The sequence below is a fragment of the Pristiophorus japonicus genome, chromosome 4 (assembly GCF_044704955.1).
Source record: "Pristiophorus japonicus isolate sPriJap1 chromosome 4, sPriJap1.hap1, whole genome shotgun sequence".
NCBI lineage: Eukaryota > Metazoa > Chordata > Chondrichthyes > Pristiophoridae > Pristiophorus > Pristiophorus japonicus.
Window position 1 is genome coordinate 5,378,198 of NC_091980.1, and position 15,375 is coordinate 5,393,572.

Genomic DNA, 15,375 nt, shown 5'->3' on the forward strand with positions numbered 1-15,375 from the left:
ATGCGCTGCTATGACATCCTTAATAACTGATTCCATCATTTTACCCACTACCGATGTCAGGCTGACCGGTCTATAATTCCTTTTCTCTCTCTCCTCCTTTTTTAAAAAGTGGGGTTACATTGGCTACCCTCCACTCCATAGGAACGGATCCAGAGTCTATGGAATGTTGGAAAATGACTGTCAATGCATCCGCTATTTCCAAGGCCACCTCCTTAAGTACTCTGGGATGCAGTCCATCAGGCCCTGGGGATTTATCGGCCTTCAATCCCATCAATTTCCCCAACACAATTTCCCGACTAATAAAGGCCAACATTCCATTTACCTTCCTGATTACTTGCTGTACCTGCATACTAACTTTTTGTGTTTCATGCACAAGGATCCCCAGGTCCCTCTGTACTGCAGCACTTTGTAATCTTTCTCCGTTTAAATAATAATTTGCTTTTTTATTTTTCCTGCCAAAGTGGATAACCTTACACTTTCCCACATTATACGCCATCTGCCAAATTTTTGCCCACTCACTTAGCCTATCTATATCCCTTTGCAGTTTCTTTGTGTCCTCCTCACAACTTGCTTTCCCATCCATCTTTGTATCATCAGCAAATTTGGCTACATTATACTCGGTCCCTTCACCTAAGTTATTAATATAGATTGTAAATAGTTGAGGACCCAGCACCGATCCCTGTGGCACCCCACTAGTTACAGTTTGCCAACTGGAAAATTACCCATCTATCCCGACTCTGTTTTCTGCTGGTTAGCCAGTCCTCTAGGAAAGCATGGGCCTTACGCTAAACATTAGTAAGACAAAGGTCCTACACCAGCCTGTCCTCATCACTCAGCACTGCCCCCCTTTTATGTGGCACCTTATCGAATGCCTTCTGGAAGTCTAAATACACCACATCCACTGGTTCCCCTTTATCCACCCTACTTGTTACATCCTCAAAGAATTCCAGCAAATTTGTCAAACATGATTTCCCTTTCATGAAACCATGCTGACTCTGCTTGACTGTATTATGCTTTTCCAAATGTCCCGCTACTGCTTCCTTAATAATGGACTCCAGCATTTTCCCCAACAACAGAGGTTAGGCTAACTGGCCTATAGTTTCCTGTTGTCTGTCTGTCTCCTTTTTTAAATAGGGTTGTTACATTTGCGGTTTTCCAATTCGCTGGGACCTCCCCAGAATCCAGGGAATTTTGGTAGATTACAACCAACGCATCCACTATCTCTGCAGCCACTTCTTTTAAGATGCTAGGATGCGGCCATCAGGTCCAGAGGACTTGGCCGCCTTTAGTCCCATTATTTTACCGAGTACTTTTTCTTTAGTGATAGTGATAGTGATTATTTTAAGTTCCCCCTCCCTCTAGCCCCTTGATTATCCATTATTGGGATATGTTTAGTGTCTTCTACCGGGAAGACTGATAGAAAATATTTGTTCAGTCTCTGCCATTTCCCTGTTCCCTATTATTAATTCCCCAATTTGATCCTCTAAGGGACCAACGTTTATTTTAGCTACTCTCTTCCTTTTTAATATACCTGTAGAAGCTCTTACTATCTATTTTTATATTTCTTGCTAGTTCACGCTCATAATCCATCTTCTTTCTCTTTATTATCTCTTTAGTCGTGCTTTGCTGGTTTTTAAAAGTTTCCCAATCTTCTGGCCTCCCACTAATCTTGGCCACATTGTATGTCGTTGTTTTCAACTTGATCCCATCCTTTACTTCTTCAGTTAAGGCAGATGGTTCTCCCTTCTCTTAAAATCTTTTTCTTCTCACTGGAATATATTTTTTGTTGCGAATTATGAAATATCTCCTTAAATGTCTGCTCATCAACTGTCTTACACTTTAATCTATTTTCCCAGTCCACTTTAGCCAACTCTGCCCTCATACCTTTGTAATCGCCTTTATTTAAGCTTAGGACACTGGTTTGAGATCCAACTTTCTCATCCTCCAACTGAATTTGAAAATCAACCATGCTATATGATCACTCTTTCCTAGAGGATCCTTTACTATGAGATCACTTATTAATCCTGTCTCATTACACAGTACCAGATCTAAGATAGCCTGCACCCCGGATGGTTCCGCAACGTACTGTTCAAGGAAACTATCCCGGATACACTCGATGAACTCTTCCGCAAGGCTACCCTGGCCAATTTGCTTTGTCCAATCAATATGAAGGTTAAAATCGCCCATGATTATTACCGTACCTTTTTTTTTTTTTACAAGCCTCCATTATTTCTTGATTTATACTCCATCCAACAGTGTAGCTACAGTTAGGGGGCCTCTAGACTACGCCCACCAGTGACTTTTTCCCTTATTATTCCTTATCTCCACCCAAACTGATTCTACATCTTGATCTTCTGAGACAATATCGTTTCTCACTAACGCACTGATCTCATCGTTTATTAACAGAGCTACCCCACCTCCTTTTCCTTTCTGCCTGTCCTTCCGAATTGTCAAATACTGCTGAATATTCAGTTCCCAGCCTTGGTCATCTTGCAACCACGTCTCTGTAATGGCTATCAGATCACGCCCATTTATATCTATTTATGCTGTCAACTCATCTATCTTATTATGAATGCTGCATGCAATCAGATAACCTCAATGCCCGGCAGTAAACATAGAAAATAGGTGCAGGAGTAGGCCATTCGGGGTCACGTTTTACTTAGAGACTCAGTGGCCAGCACTCTCACCTCCGAGTCAGACGGTTGTGGATTCAAGCCCCACTCCAGAGACTGGAGCACAAAATCTAGGCTGACACTCCCAGTGCAGTACTGAGGGTGCGCCGCACTGTCGGAGGGGCAGTACTGAGGGAGCGCCGCACTGTCGGAGGGGCAGTACTGAGGGAGCGCCGCACTGTCGGAGGGGCAGTACTGAGGGGAGCGCCGCACTGTCGGAGGGGCAGTACTGAGGGGAGCGCCGCACTGTCGGAGGGGCAGTACTGAGGGAGCGCCGCACTGTCGGAGGGGCAGTACTGAGGGAGTGCTGCACTGTCGGAGGGGCAGTACTGAGGGAGCGCCGCACTGTCGGAGGGGCAGTACTGAGGGAGTGCTGCACTGTCGGAGGGGCAGTACTGAGGGAGCGCCGCACTGTCGGAGGGGCAGTATTGAGGGAGCGCCGCACTGTCGGAGGGGCCATCTTTCGGATGAGACGATAAACCGAGGTCCCGTCTGCGCTCTCAGGTCGATATAAAAGAGCCCACGGGCACTATTTCGGAAAGTAAGGGAGACCATGTAGTTTGCAGTTATACTGCACTGTGTGCCAGTAGCTGGTGAACCGCTAATAGACTGCTCCAGCTACAGTAGTTGTATTGTGCATCCTGCGGGACACGGAATATAATCGTCCTGTAACAGCTTCACAAACAGCTCGAGCCCGAAACGCTCAAAGCAATCCTCCCATCTTCCACCCCGAATAAACTTCAGCTCATCCGAAGCTCTGCTGCCCAGTGTCCCAACTCGCACCAGGTCTAGCTCACCCCCCACCCGTGCTCGCTGACGTATATTGGCTTCTGGTTAAGCAACGCCTCGATTTAAAAAGTTCTCATCCTCGTTTACAAACCTCTCCATGACCTCGCCCCCTCCCCATCTATGTAATCTCCTTCAGCCCCACAACCCCTCCCCCCCCCACCCCCCCGAGTTCTCTGCGCTCCTCGAATTCTGCGCTCTAATTCAGCCCCGATTTGAATCGCTCCTTGAGGCTGTAGCATCAGTCAGGGGCCTGAATCCTCAGCCTTCAGCTGGGACTCTGCACGATTGGTGCAGTAACACCTGATAACAGCAGATGTGCATACAGCATCCCAGCAGGAGTGGGACCGAGACCCCATTGATCCGGGGGGGGGGGGTACGGGGGAGGGGAGATGGGAGCGAGTGGGTCTTTACAGGGTGTTTACTATGGCCCCACTATTTGCTGGGATCATACTGCCACAAATCTTCTAGGCAACAGTCTTTCTTCCGTTTGACCCTGAAATGAGCTTCCCACCACATATTCGCAGGATAACTAAGACCGCCTATTTCAATCTCCGTAACATCGCCCGTCTCCGCCCCGTGCCTCAGCTCATCCGCTGCTGAAGCTCTCATCCGTGCCTTTGCTACCTCTAGACTTGGCTATTCCAACACACTCCCTGGCTGCCCTCCCACATTCTACCGTACATACACTAGAGGCGATCCGAAACTCGACTGCCCGTGTCCTAGCTCGCACCAAGTCCCGCTCACCCATCACCCCCTGTGCTCGCCGACCTACATTGGCTCCCGGTTAAACAACAACTTGATTTCAAAATTCTCATTCTTGTTTTCAAATCCCTCCATGGGCTCGCCCCCCCCCTATCTCTGTAATCTCCTCCATCTCCACGATGTCTGCGCTCCTCTAATTCTGCCCTCTTGAGTATATTATAATCGCTCAACCATCGGTGGCCGTGCCTTCTGTTGCCTGGGCCCCAAGCTCTGGAATTCCCTCCCTAAACCTCTCCGCCTCTCTCTCTCTCTCTCTCTCTCCTCCTTCACGACGCTCCTTAAAACCTACCTCTTTGACCAAGCTTTTGGTCACCTGCCCTAATATCTCCTTAGCTGGCCCGGTGTCAAACTTTATTTGATACTCGCTCCTGTGAAGCGCCTTGGGATGTTTTACTACATTAAAGGCACTATATAAATACAAGTTGTTGTTGCACAACACTGAAACACACAGCCGGAATCCTGGGAGGTAAATTCCTTACCCTGCAGGACAGTAACGGAGTGGTGTGTCCAGTGACACTCTCCCGCCAGCCCGGTATCTGGGCAGCCGAAGGTCCGGATCCCGATTGAATCACCGTGCTCGTTAACATCGAGGCTTTTTCAGTCTGCGACCCTTCACCTCAAAGCAGCGTCAGGTGCGGCCGACAACCAGCAGTCCCTGAACAAGGATCGAGTGTCTCTCCCACCCTCCCCCACAACCCAGTCTCTCACTAACAAGAGCCGGACACAGGAAGAGGAGGCCGTTCAGTCAGATTACGGCTGATCTGTATCCCAACTCCATTTACCTGCTCTAGCTTCCTATCCCTCGATACCCTTACCCAACAAAAATCTAGCGATCTCAGCCTTGAAGACTCCACTCGACCCGCTTTTTGGGGGGCAGTGAGTTCCAGATTCCCACTGCCCTTTGTGTGAAGAAGTGCTTCCTCATATCAACAACTTGTATTTATACAGCACCTTTAATGTAGTGAAACCTCCCAAGGTGTTTCACAGGAGTGTTAAGAGATAAAACTTCGACACCGAACCACACAAGTAGCAATTAGCACAGATGACCAAAAGCTTGGTCAAAGAGGTAGGTTTTAAGGAGCGTCTTGAAGGAGGAAAGAGAGGTAGAGAGGTTTAGGGAGGGAGTTCCAGAGCTTGGGGCCCAGGCAACAGAAGGCACGGCCACCAATGGTGGAGCGATTATAATCAGGGATGGTCAGGGGGGCAGAATTAGAGGAGCGCAGATATCTCAGGGGGTTGCAGGGCTGGAGGAGATTACAGAGATAGGGAGGGTTGTAGGGGCTGGAGGAGAATACAGAGATAGGGAGGGTTGTAGGGGCTGGAGGAGAATAGAGATAGGGAGGGTTGTAGGGGCTGGAGGAGATTACAGAGATAGGGAGGGTTGTAGGGGCTAGAGGAGGTTACAGAGATAGGGAGGGTTGTCGGGGCTGGAGGAGATTACAGAGATAGGGAGGGTTGTAGGGGCTAGAGGAGGTTACAGAGATAGGGAGGGTTGTAGGGGCTGGAGGAGAATACAGAGATAGGGAGGGTTGTAGGGGCTGGAGGAGATTACAGAGATAGGGAGGGTTGTCGGGGCTGGAGGAGATTACAGAGATAGGGAGGGTTCGAGGGGCTGGAGGGGATTACAGAGATAGGGAGTGGTGTAGGGGCTGGAGGAGATTACAGAGATAGGGAGGGTTGTAGGGGCTGGAGGAGATTACAGAGATAGGGAGGGTTGTAGTGGCTGGAGGAGATTACAGAGATAGGGAGGGTTCGAGGGGCTGGAGGGGATTACAGAGATAGGGAGTGGTGTAGGGGCTGGAGGAGATTACAGAGATAGGGAGTGTTGTAGGGGCTGGAGGAGATTACAGAGATAGGGAGTGGTGTAGGGGCTGGAGGAGATTACAGAGATAGGGAGTGGTATAGGGGCTGGAGGAGATTACAGAGATAGGGAGTGGTGTAGGGGCTGGAGGAGATTACAGAGATAGGGAGTGGTATAGGGGCTGGAGGAGATTACAGAGATAGGGAGGCTCACCCCTGAACGGCCTGGCTCTAATTTTCAGATTATGCCCCCTCGTTCTTGATTCGCCCCACCGGACAGCCTACAATGTTGAACACAAACCGAGAATGTTGGAAACACAGGGCAGCTGAAAGGGGGAGGAATGCAGGCCGACATTCCGGGCCGCAGAACCTCGGCTCTTCCTGAAGGTTCTCCCTGCCCCGCCCCGCCCCCTCCCCCAGATCAGATACAGCAGACCTCTGGTTAACTTGCCCCAGTGGCCATTCATCACTCGACAGCTTTGACAGCAAGTGTCCGGGAGATTGTCGACCTTGTGTGGACGGACATCACATGCCGGACGGACTACCCGGCATTACATGCCATACAAGGTAGCTCAGTGGTTATGTCACTGGACCGGTAATCCAGAGGCCTGGACTAATGATCCAGAGACAGGAGTTCAAATCCCACCACGGCAGCTGGGGAATTTAAATTCAGTTAATTAAATCTGGAATTAAAAAGCTAGTCTCAGTAATGGTGGCCATGAAACTACCGGATTGTCGTAAAAACCCATCTGGTTCACTAATGCCCTTTAGGGAAGGAAATCTGCCGTCCTTATCCGGTCTGTTACTAACAAGAGCCAGACACAGGAATAGGAGGAGGCCATTCAGCCCCTCTAGCTAAGCTGTTTAATACAACTACAACATTGGCATCTACCCCACAATGTGGAAAACGGCCCAGGTATGCCCTGGCCACAAATCGCAGGTCAAATCCAATCTGCCCAATTCATCATCATCATAGGCAATCCCTCGGAATCGAGGAAGACTTGCTTCCACTCTTAAAATGAGTTCTTAGCTGGCTGAACAGTCCAATATGAGAGTCACAGGTGGGACAGATAGTGGTTGAGGGAAAGGGTGGGTGGGGCAGGTTTGCCGCACGCTCCTTCCGCTGCCTGCGCTTGGTTTCTGCATTGTTTCGGTGATGAGACTCGAGGTGCTCAGCGCCCTCCCGGATGCACTTCCTCCACTTAGGGCGATCTTTGGCCAGGGACTCCCAGGTGTCGGTGGGAACATTTCACTTTATCAGGGAGGTTTTGAGGATGTCCCTGTAATGCTTCCCCTGCCCACCTTTGGCTCATTTGCCGTGTAGGAGTTATAGAAACATAGAAAATAGGTGCAGGAGTCGGCCATTCGGGCCTTCTAGCCTGCACCGCCATTCAATGAGTTCATGGCTGAACATGCAACTTCAGTACCCCATTCCTGCTTTCTCGCCATCCCCCTAGTAGTAAGGACTACATCTTTTTGAATATATTTAGTGAATTGGCCTCAACAACTTTCTGTGGTAGAGAATTCCACAGGTTCACCACTCTCTGGGTGAAGAAGTTTCTCCTCATCTCGGTCCTAAATGGCTTACCCCTTATCCTTAGACTGTGACCCCTGGTTCTGGACTTCCCCAACATTGGGAACATTCTTCCTGCATCTAACCTGTCTAAACCCTTCAGAATTTTAAACGTTTCTATGAGATCCCCTCTCATTCTTCTGAACTCCAGTGAATACAAGCCCAGTTGATCCAGTCTTTCTTGATATGTCAGTCCCGCCATCCCGGGAATCAGTCTGGTGAACCTTTGTTGCACTCCCTCAATAGCAAGAATGTCCTTCCTCAAGTTAGGAGACCAAAACTATACACAATACTCCAGGTGTGGCCTCACCAAGGACCTGTACAACTGTAGCAACACCTACCTGCCCCTGTACTCAAATCCCCTCGCTATGAAGGCTAACATGCCATTTGCTTTCTGAACCGCTTGCTGTACCTGCATGCCAACCTTCAATGACTGATGTACCATGACACCCAGGTCTCGTTGCACCTTCCCTTTTCCTAATCTGTCACCATTCAGATTATAGTCTGTCTCTCTATTTTTACCACCAAAGTGGATAACCACACAATCCACATTATACTTCATCTGCCATGCATTTGCCCACTCACCTAACCTATCCAAGTCACTCTGCAGCCTCACAGCATCCTCCTCGCAGCTCACACTGCCACCCAACTTAGTGTCATCTGCAAATTTGGAGATACTACATTTAATCCCCTCGTCTAAATCATTAATGTACAATGTAAACAGCTGGGGCCCCAGCACAGAACCTTGCGGTACCCCACTAATCATTGCCTGCCATTCTGAAAAATACCCATTTACTCCTACTCTTTGCTTCCGAGTAGAGCGCTTGCTTTGGGAGTCTCGTGTCTGGCATGCGAACGATGTGGCCCGCCCAGCGGAGCTGGTCGAGTGTGGTCAGTGCTTCAATGCTGGGGATGTTGGCCTGGTCGAGGACACTAATGTTTGTGCGTCTGTCCTCCCAGGGGATTTGTAGGATGTTGCGGAGGCATCGTTGGTGGTATTTCTCCAGCGACTTGAGGTGTCTACTGTACATGGTCCATGTCTCTGAGCCATACAGGAAGGCGGATATTACTACAGCCCTGTAGACCATGAAGCTTGGTGGCAGTTTTGAGGGACTGGTCTTCGAACACTCTTTTCCTCAGGCGGCCGAAGGTGGTGTTGAATCTTGTCGTCAATGTCTGCTCTTGTTGATAGGAGGCTCCCAAGGTGTTGGAAATGGCTCACGTAGTCCGGCGAGGACAGGCTGGTGGAGGACCTTTGTCTTACAGATGTTTAGCATAAGGCCCATGCTTTCAGTAAATACGTCGACTATGTCCTGGAGTTCAGCCTCTGCATGTGCACAGACGCAGATGCAGTCCGCGTGCTGTACTCGACGACAGAGGTTGGACCTGGCCTGGAGATGGCGAAGGTTGAACATGTTCCCACTGGTTCTGTAGTTTAGTTCCACTCCAGCGGGGAGCTTGTTGACTGTGAGGTGGAGCATGGCAGCGAGGAAGATTGAGAAGAAGGTTGGAGCGATGACGCAGTCCTGTTTGACCCCGGTTTGGACGTGGATTGGGTTTGTAGTGGATCTGTTGCATGTCGTCGTGGAGCAGGTGCAGGATGACGAACTTTTGGGGGCATCTGAAACGGAGGAGAACGCTCCATAGACCCTCGCGGTTGACAGTGTCAAAGGCCTTTGTAAGGTCGAAGGCGGCCATGTGTAAGGGCTGGCGCTGTACCCTGCATTATTTCTGCAGCTGTCGCACTGCAAAATTCATGTCCATTGTGTCCCATAGAGGACGAAATGCGCACTGTGCTCCGGGAGGAGCTCCTTGGCCACAGGGAGAAGACGATTGAGGAGAATTCTAGCGATGACTTTCCCAGTGGCTGATAACAGGGAGATTCCCCTGTGGTTGCCGCAGTCGGACTTGTCCTCTTTTTTAAAGATGGTCACGATCACTGCATCTGAGATCTCCCGGCATGCTCTCCTCCCTCCAGATGAGAGAGATGAGGTCATGTATTCGTGCCAACAGTGCCTCTCCGCCATACTTCAGCGCCTGCAGGGATTCCATCCACTCCCGTAGCCTTGTCGTTGTTAAGCTGTCTTATGGCTTTGCCGACCTCGTGCAGTGTTGGGTTTTATTGAGGTGGTGGCGGGTAGCATGCTGCGGGCTAGAGTCGAGAACACGCAGGTCAAAGGCAGAGTCTCGATTGAGATCTTCGAAGTGCTCCTTCCAGCGGGCCCCGACAGCCTCGGTGCTCCAATCTGCCCAATTTCCACCCCTTCAATCTTCTCTTAATCATCAGCAAAGTGATGGAAGGTGTCATCGACAGTGCTATCAAGCGGCACTTACTCACCAATAACCTGCTCACCGATGCTCAGTTTGGGTTCTGTCAGGACCTCTCGGCTCCGGACCTCATTACAGCCTTGGTCCAAACATGGACAAAACAGCTGAATACCAGAGGTGAGGTGAGAGTGACTGCCCTCGACATCAAGGCAGCATTTGACCGAGTGTGGCATCAAGGAGCCCGAGTAAAACTGAAGTCAATGGGAATCAGGGGGAAAACTCCTCACTGGCTGGAGTCATATCCAGCACAAAGGAAGATGGTTGTGGTGGTTGGAGGTCAATCATCTCAGCCCCAGGACATCGCTGCAGGAGATCCTCAGGACAGTGTCCTAGGCCCAACCATCTTCAGCTGCTTCATCAATGACCTTCCCTCCATCATGTCAGAAGTGGGGATGTTCGCTGATGACTGCACAGTGTTCAGTTCCATTCACAACTCCTCAGATAATGGAGCAGTCCGTGCCCGCATACAGCAAGATCTGGACAACATTCAGGCTTGGGCTGATAAGTGGCAAGTAACATTCACGACACACAAGTGCCAGGCAATGACTATCTCCAACAAGCGAGAGTCTAACCACCTCCCCTTGACATTCAACGGCATTACCATCGCCGAATCCCCCACCATCAACATCCTGGGGGTCACCATTGACCAGAAACTTAACTGGACCAGCCACATAAATACTGTGGCCACAAGAGCGGGTCAGAGGCTGGGTATTCTGCGGCGAGTGTCTCACCTCCTGACTCCCCAAAGCCTTTCCACCATCTACAAGGCACAAGTCAGGCGTGTGATGGAACACTCTCCACTTGCTTGGATGAGTGCAGCTCCAACAACACTTAAGAAGCTCGACACCATCCAGGACAAAGCAGCCGCTTGATCGGCCCCCCATCCACCACCTTCAACATTCACTCCCTCCACCACCGGCGCCGCCTGGCTGCAGTGTGTACCATCTACAAGATGCACTGCAGCAACTCGCCAAGGCTTCTTCGGCAGCACCTCCCAAACCCGCGACCTCTACCCCCTAGAAGGACAAGGGCAGCAGGTGCATGGGAACACCACCACCTCCACGTTCCCCTTCAAGTCACATATTGAATGTTGGGGGTATGATTAAGCAGTTTGCAGATGATACTAAAATCGGCTGTGTGGCTGATAATGAAGAAGAAAGCTGCAGACTGCAGGAAAATATCGATCAACTGGTCAGGTGGGCAGAACCTCAGTCTTTATTAGCTGAGGCATAGAATACAAGAGCAGGGAGGTTATGCTTGAACTGTATAAAACACTAGTTTGGCCACAGCTGGAGCACTGCGTGCAGTTCTGGTCACCACATTACAGAAAGGACGTGATTGCACTGGAGAGGGTACAGAGGAGATTTACGAGGATGTTACCTGGACTGGAGAATCTAAGCTATGAGGACAGTTTGGATAGGCTGGGTTTGTTTTCCTTGGAACAGAGGAGGCTGAGAGGAGACCTCATTGAGGTGTATAAAATTATGAGGGGCCTGGATAGAGTGGATAGGAAGAATCTATTTCCCTTAGCAGAGAAGTCAACAGCCAGAGGGTATAAATTTAAAGTAATTGGGGGGAGGTTTAGAGGGGATTTGAGGGGAAATCTCTTCACCCAGAGGGTGGTGGGAGTCTGGAACTCACTGCCTGAAAGGGTGGTAGAGGCAGAAACCTTCACCACATTTAAAAAGTACTTGGATGTGCACCTGAAGTGCCGTAACCTACAGGGCTACGGACCGAGAGCTCGAAAGTGGGATTAGGTTGGATAGCTCTTTGTCGGCTGGCGTGATGGGTCGAAATGGCCTCCTTCCGTGCTGTAAATTTCTATGATTCTCTATGGCCATCCTGACTTGGAAATATATCGGCCGTTCCTTCATCGTCGCTGGGTCACAATCCTGGAACTCCCTCCGTAACAACACTGTGGGAGCACCTTCACCACACGGACTGCAGCGGTTCAAGAAGGCGGCTCACCACCACCTTCTCAAGGGGCAATTAGGGACGAGCAATAAATGCCAGCCTTGCCAGCGATGCCCACATCCCGAGAATGAATTTTGGGGACCTTTTTATACCACATCACAACAACTTGTGTTTATATAGCTCCTTTAATGTTGTAAAACATCCCAAGGCGCTTCACAGGAGCGATTATCAAACAAAGTTTGACACTGGGCCACCTAAGGAGATATTAAGACAGGTGAGCTTGGACAAAGAGGTATGCTTGAAGGAGCGTCTTCAAGAAGAGAGTGGCAGAGAGGTTTAGGACGGCAATTTCAGGCATGGCAGCTGAAAATGCAGCCGCCAATGGTGGAGTGATGAAAATTGGCGAGATGCTCGAGAGGCCAGAATTGGAGGAGCAGAAAGATCTTGGGGGGTTGTAGGAGGTTACAGACATAGGGAGGGTTGTAGGGGCTGGAAGAGGTTACAGAGATAGGGAGGGGTGTAGGGGCTAAAGGAGGTTACAGAGATTGGGAGGGGTGTACGGCTGGAGGAGGTTACAGACATACGGAGAGGTGTAGGGGCTAGAGGAGGTTACAGACATACGGAGGGGTGTAGGGGCTAGAGGAGGTTACAGAGATAGGGAGGGGTGTAGGGGCTGGAGGAGATTACAGAGATTGGGAGGGTTGTAGGGGCTGGAGGAAGTTACAGAGACAGGGAGGGTTGTAGGGCTGGAGGAGATTACAGGGATAGGGTGGGTTGTAGGGCTGGAGGAGATTACATGGATAGGGTGGGTTGTAGGGCTGGAGGAGATTACAGGGATAGGGAGGGTTGTAGGGCTGGAGGAGATTACAGGGATAGGGAGGGTTGTAGGGCTGGAGGAGATTACAGGGATAGGAAGGGTTTAGGGCTGGAGGGGGGTTACAGAGATTGGGAGGGCTGTAGGAAGTTAGAGAAAGGGAGGGTTGTAGGGCTGGAGGAGATTACAGGGATAGGGTGGGTTGTAGGGCTGGAGGAGATTACAGAGATTGGGAGGGTTGTAGGGGCTGGAGGAAGTTACAGAGACAGGGAGGGTTGTAGGGCTGGAGGCGATTACAGTGATAGGGAGGGTTGTAGGGCTGGAGGAGATTACAGGGATAGGGTGGGTTGTAGGGCTGGAGGAGATTACAGAGATTGGGAGGGTTGTAGGGGCTGGAGGAAGTTACAGAGACAGGGAGGGTTGTAGGGCTGGAGGCGATTACAGTGATAGGGAGGGTTGTAGGGCTGGAGGAGATTACAGGGATAGGGTGGGTTGTAGGGCTGGAGGAGATTACAGGGATAGGGAGGGTTGTAGGGCTGGAGGAGATTACAGGGATAGGGAGGGGTGTAGGGCTGGAGGGGGTTACAGGGATAGGAGGGTTGTAGGGCTGGAGGAGATTACAGGGATAGGGAGGGTTGTAGGGCTGGAGGAGATTACAGGGATAGGGAGGGTTGTAGGGCTGGAGGAGATTACAGGGATAGGGAGGGTTTAGGGCTGGAGGGGGTTACAGGAATAGGGAGGGTTTAGGGCTGGAGGAGATTACAGAGCTAGGGAGGGGTGAAGGGGCTGGAGGAGATTACAGGGATAGGGTGGGTTGTAGGGCTGGAGGAGATTACAGGGATAGGGTGGGTTTAGGGCTGGAGGGGGGTTACAGAGCTAGGGAGGGGTGAAGGGTCTGGAGGAGATTAGAGAAAGGTGAGGGCCATGGAGGGATTTGAAAACAAGGATGAGAATTTAAAATTGAGGCTTTGTGGACCGGGAGCCAATGTTTTCCAGAGTATGTCACGGTCTTGTTGGGAAGCGATGGGAGGTTGTTGAGGCAAAGACTCAGGAGGGTTGCTGTGCTGCAGGTCCAGACTGGTGCTTCCTCCTGCTACAGCCATAGGTGGGGCCGCTTTGTCAAGGGGGGAAATGCGCATGCGCGCCAGGGTGCAGCCAGGGCTTGGAGCGGATTCACCACCGTGGTGCACTGTGGGAGCGGCGCGCCGCCATTGTCACCATCGGCGAGGCCCCAGCGCAGCCCAACTGAATCAGCATCGGCCCGGAGCCCCTGTGGAACAAACTTTGGGCCGGCTCTACTTTACAGCTTTGACACACTCAAGTGTTTACAAACCTTTTGGTATTTTCTATGCTAATCCTAGAAAGAAGTTTATAAAACCTCAACAACTTCGCCAGAGTTCCAAAACTGAGCCAAATGCAATTCGAACTTTCCCAGAACCTTGGGTAGGCTGATTGGAACAGGTTCGAGGGGCTGAATGGCCGCCTACTGTCTCTGGGACTTCTGGGAGAAATGACAACTACCTTCTTACCACAAGTTAAGTAGTTACTCGGGCCAATTGGAAAAGTTTCAAATACATTCTCTGAAAATAATTAAAAGATTCCAAGGGAGAGTTTACCTACCAAATCCGGTTGCTGCGGAAGACTCCAAGTCGGAAGAGCCGCGCATGTGACCGGCCTCCACCCGGAAGACGCGTCACATTTAAAATGTTCTACCAGACAAGGTGCCCTTGAGTCAAAGCTAAAAGGGTGAAAAGATGCACTCACTGACACTCGTGAATTTTAGTTATTTTATGAGCAGTTAATTTAGCCAAAAGGAACCTTCACCATCCATTAAAGTTAGTCAGTCGGCAAAAATTGAATCTTGCTGACTAACGCAAAAGTTATCAGCCTGGGGCAACTCAACATGATAGAGGAGGGAGAAACAATACTGTATAAAATCAAGTAGATTTTACTGACATTTTAATGTAATATATTGCTTTATAAAAATATATATTCAGCCCCATTAAGTGCTCCGCTCAGATTGTTCTGTTCCTCTGACCCCACCCTCTTGTGCATTTCTTCCCTTTGCCCCATCATTAACAACAAGTGTGATCTTGAGCATCCGGTCGCCTGTCACTTTAATTCTCCATTCAACTCCCACTCTGACCTCTCCATCCTCGGTCTCCTACACTGTTCCAATGAAGCTCAACGCAAACTCGAGGAACAGCACCTCATCTTTTGTTTAGGCACTTTATAGCCTTCTGGACTCAACATCGAGTTCAACAATTTCAGAGCGTAACCGCTGCCAATCTTTGGCTCTCTTCCCCCCTCCCCCCGAGCCTGTTTCTTTTTTTCTCCTTGTCTCTAATGGCAATTGGTCATTATCCTGCCATTCACACCCTATCTTGACTAATGGTTTTCGAACTCCTCGCATTACCATTTGAATTTGGCCCATCATTCCTTTTGTCTCTCTAATCTCTCCTGCCTTCCACCCTATCACAGATCTTCCCTTTTGTTCTTTATTCCCCTCCCCATTTATATATTCCAGTGAGGAGGAAAGGGTGTAAGAGAAAAGATAGCCATCCGTGGCTAGCTAAAGAAATAAAGGATGGTATCCAATTAAAAACAAGGGCATACAAAATGGCCAAAACTAGTGGGAGGACAGAAGATTGGGAAGCTATTAAAAGCCAGCAAAGAGTGACTAAAAAAAATGATTAAGAAGATAGACTATGAAAGTAAACTAG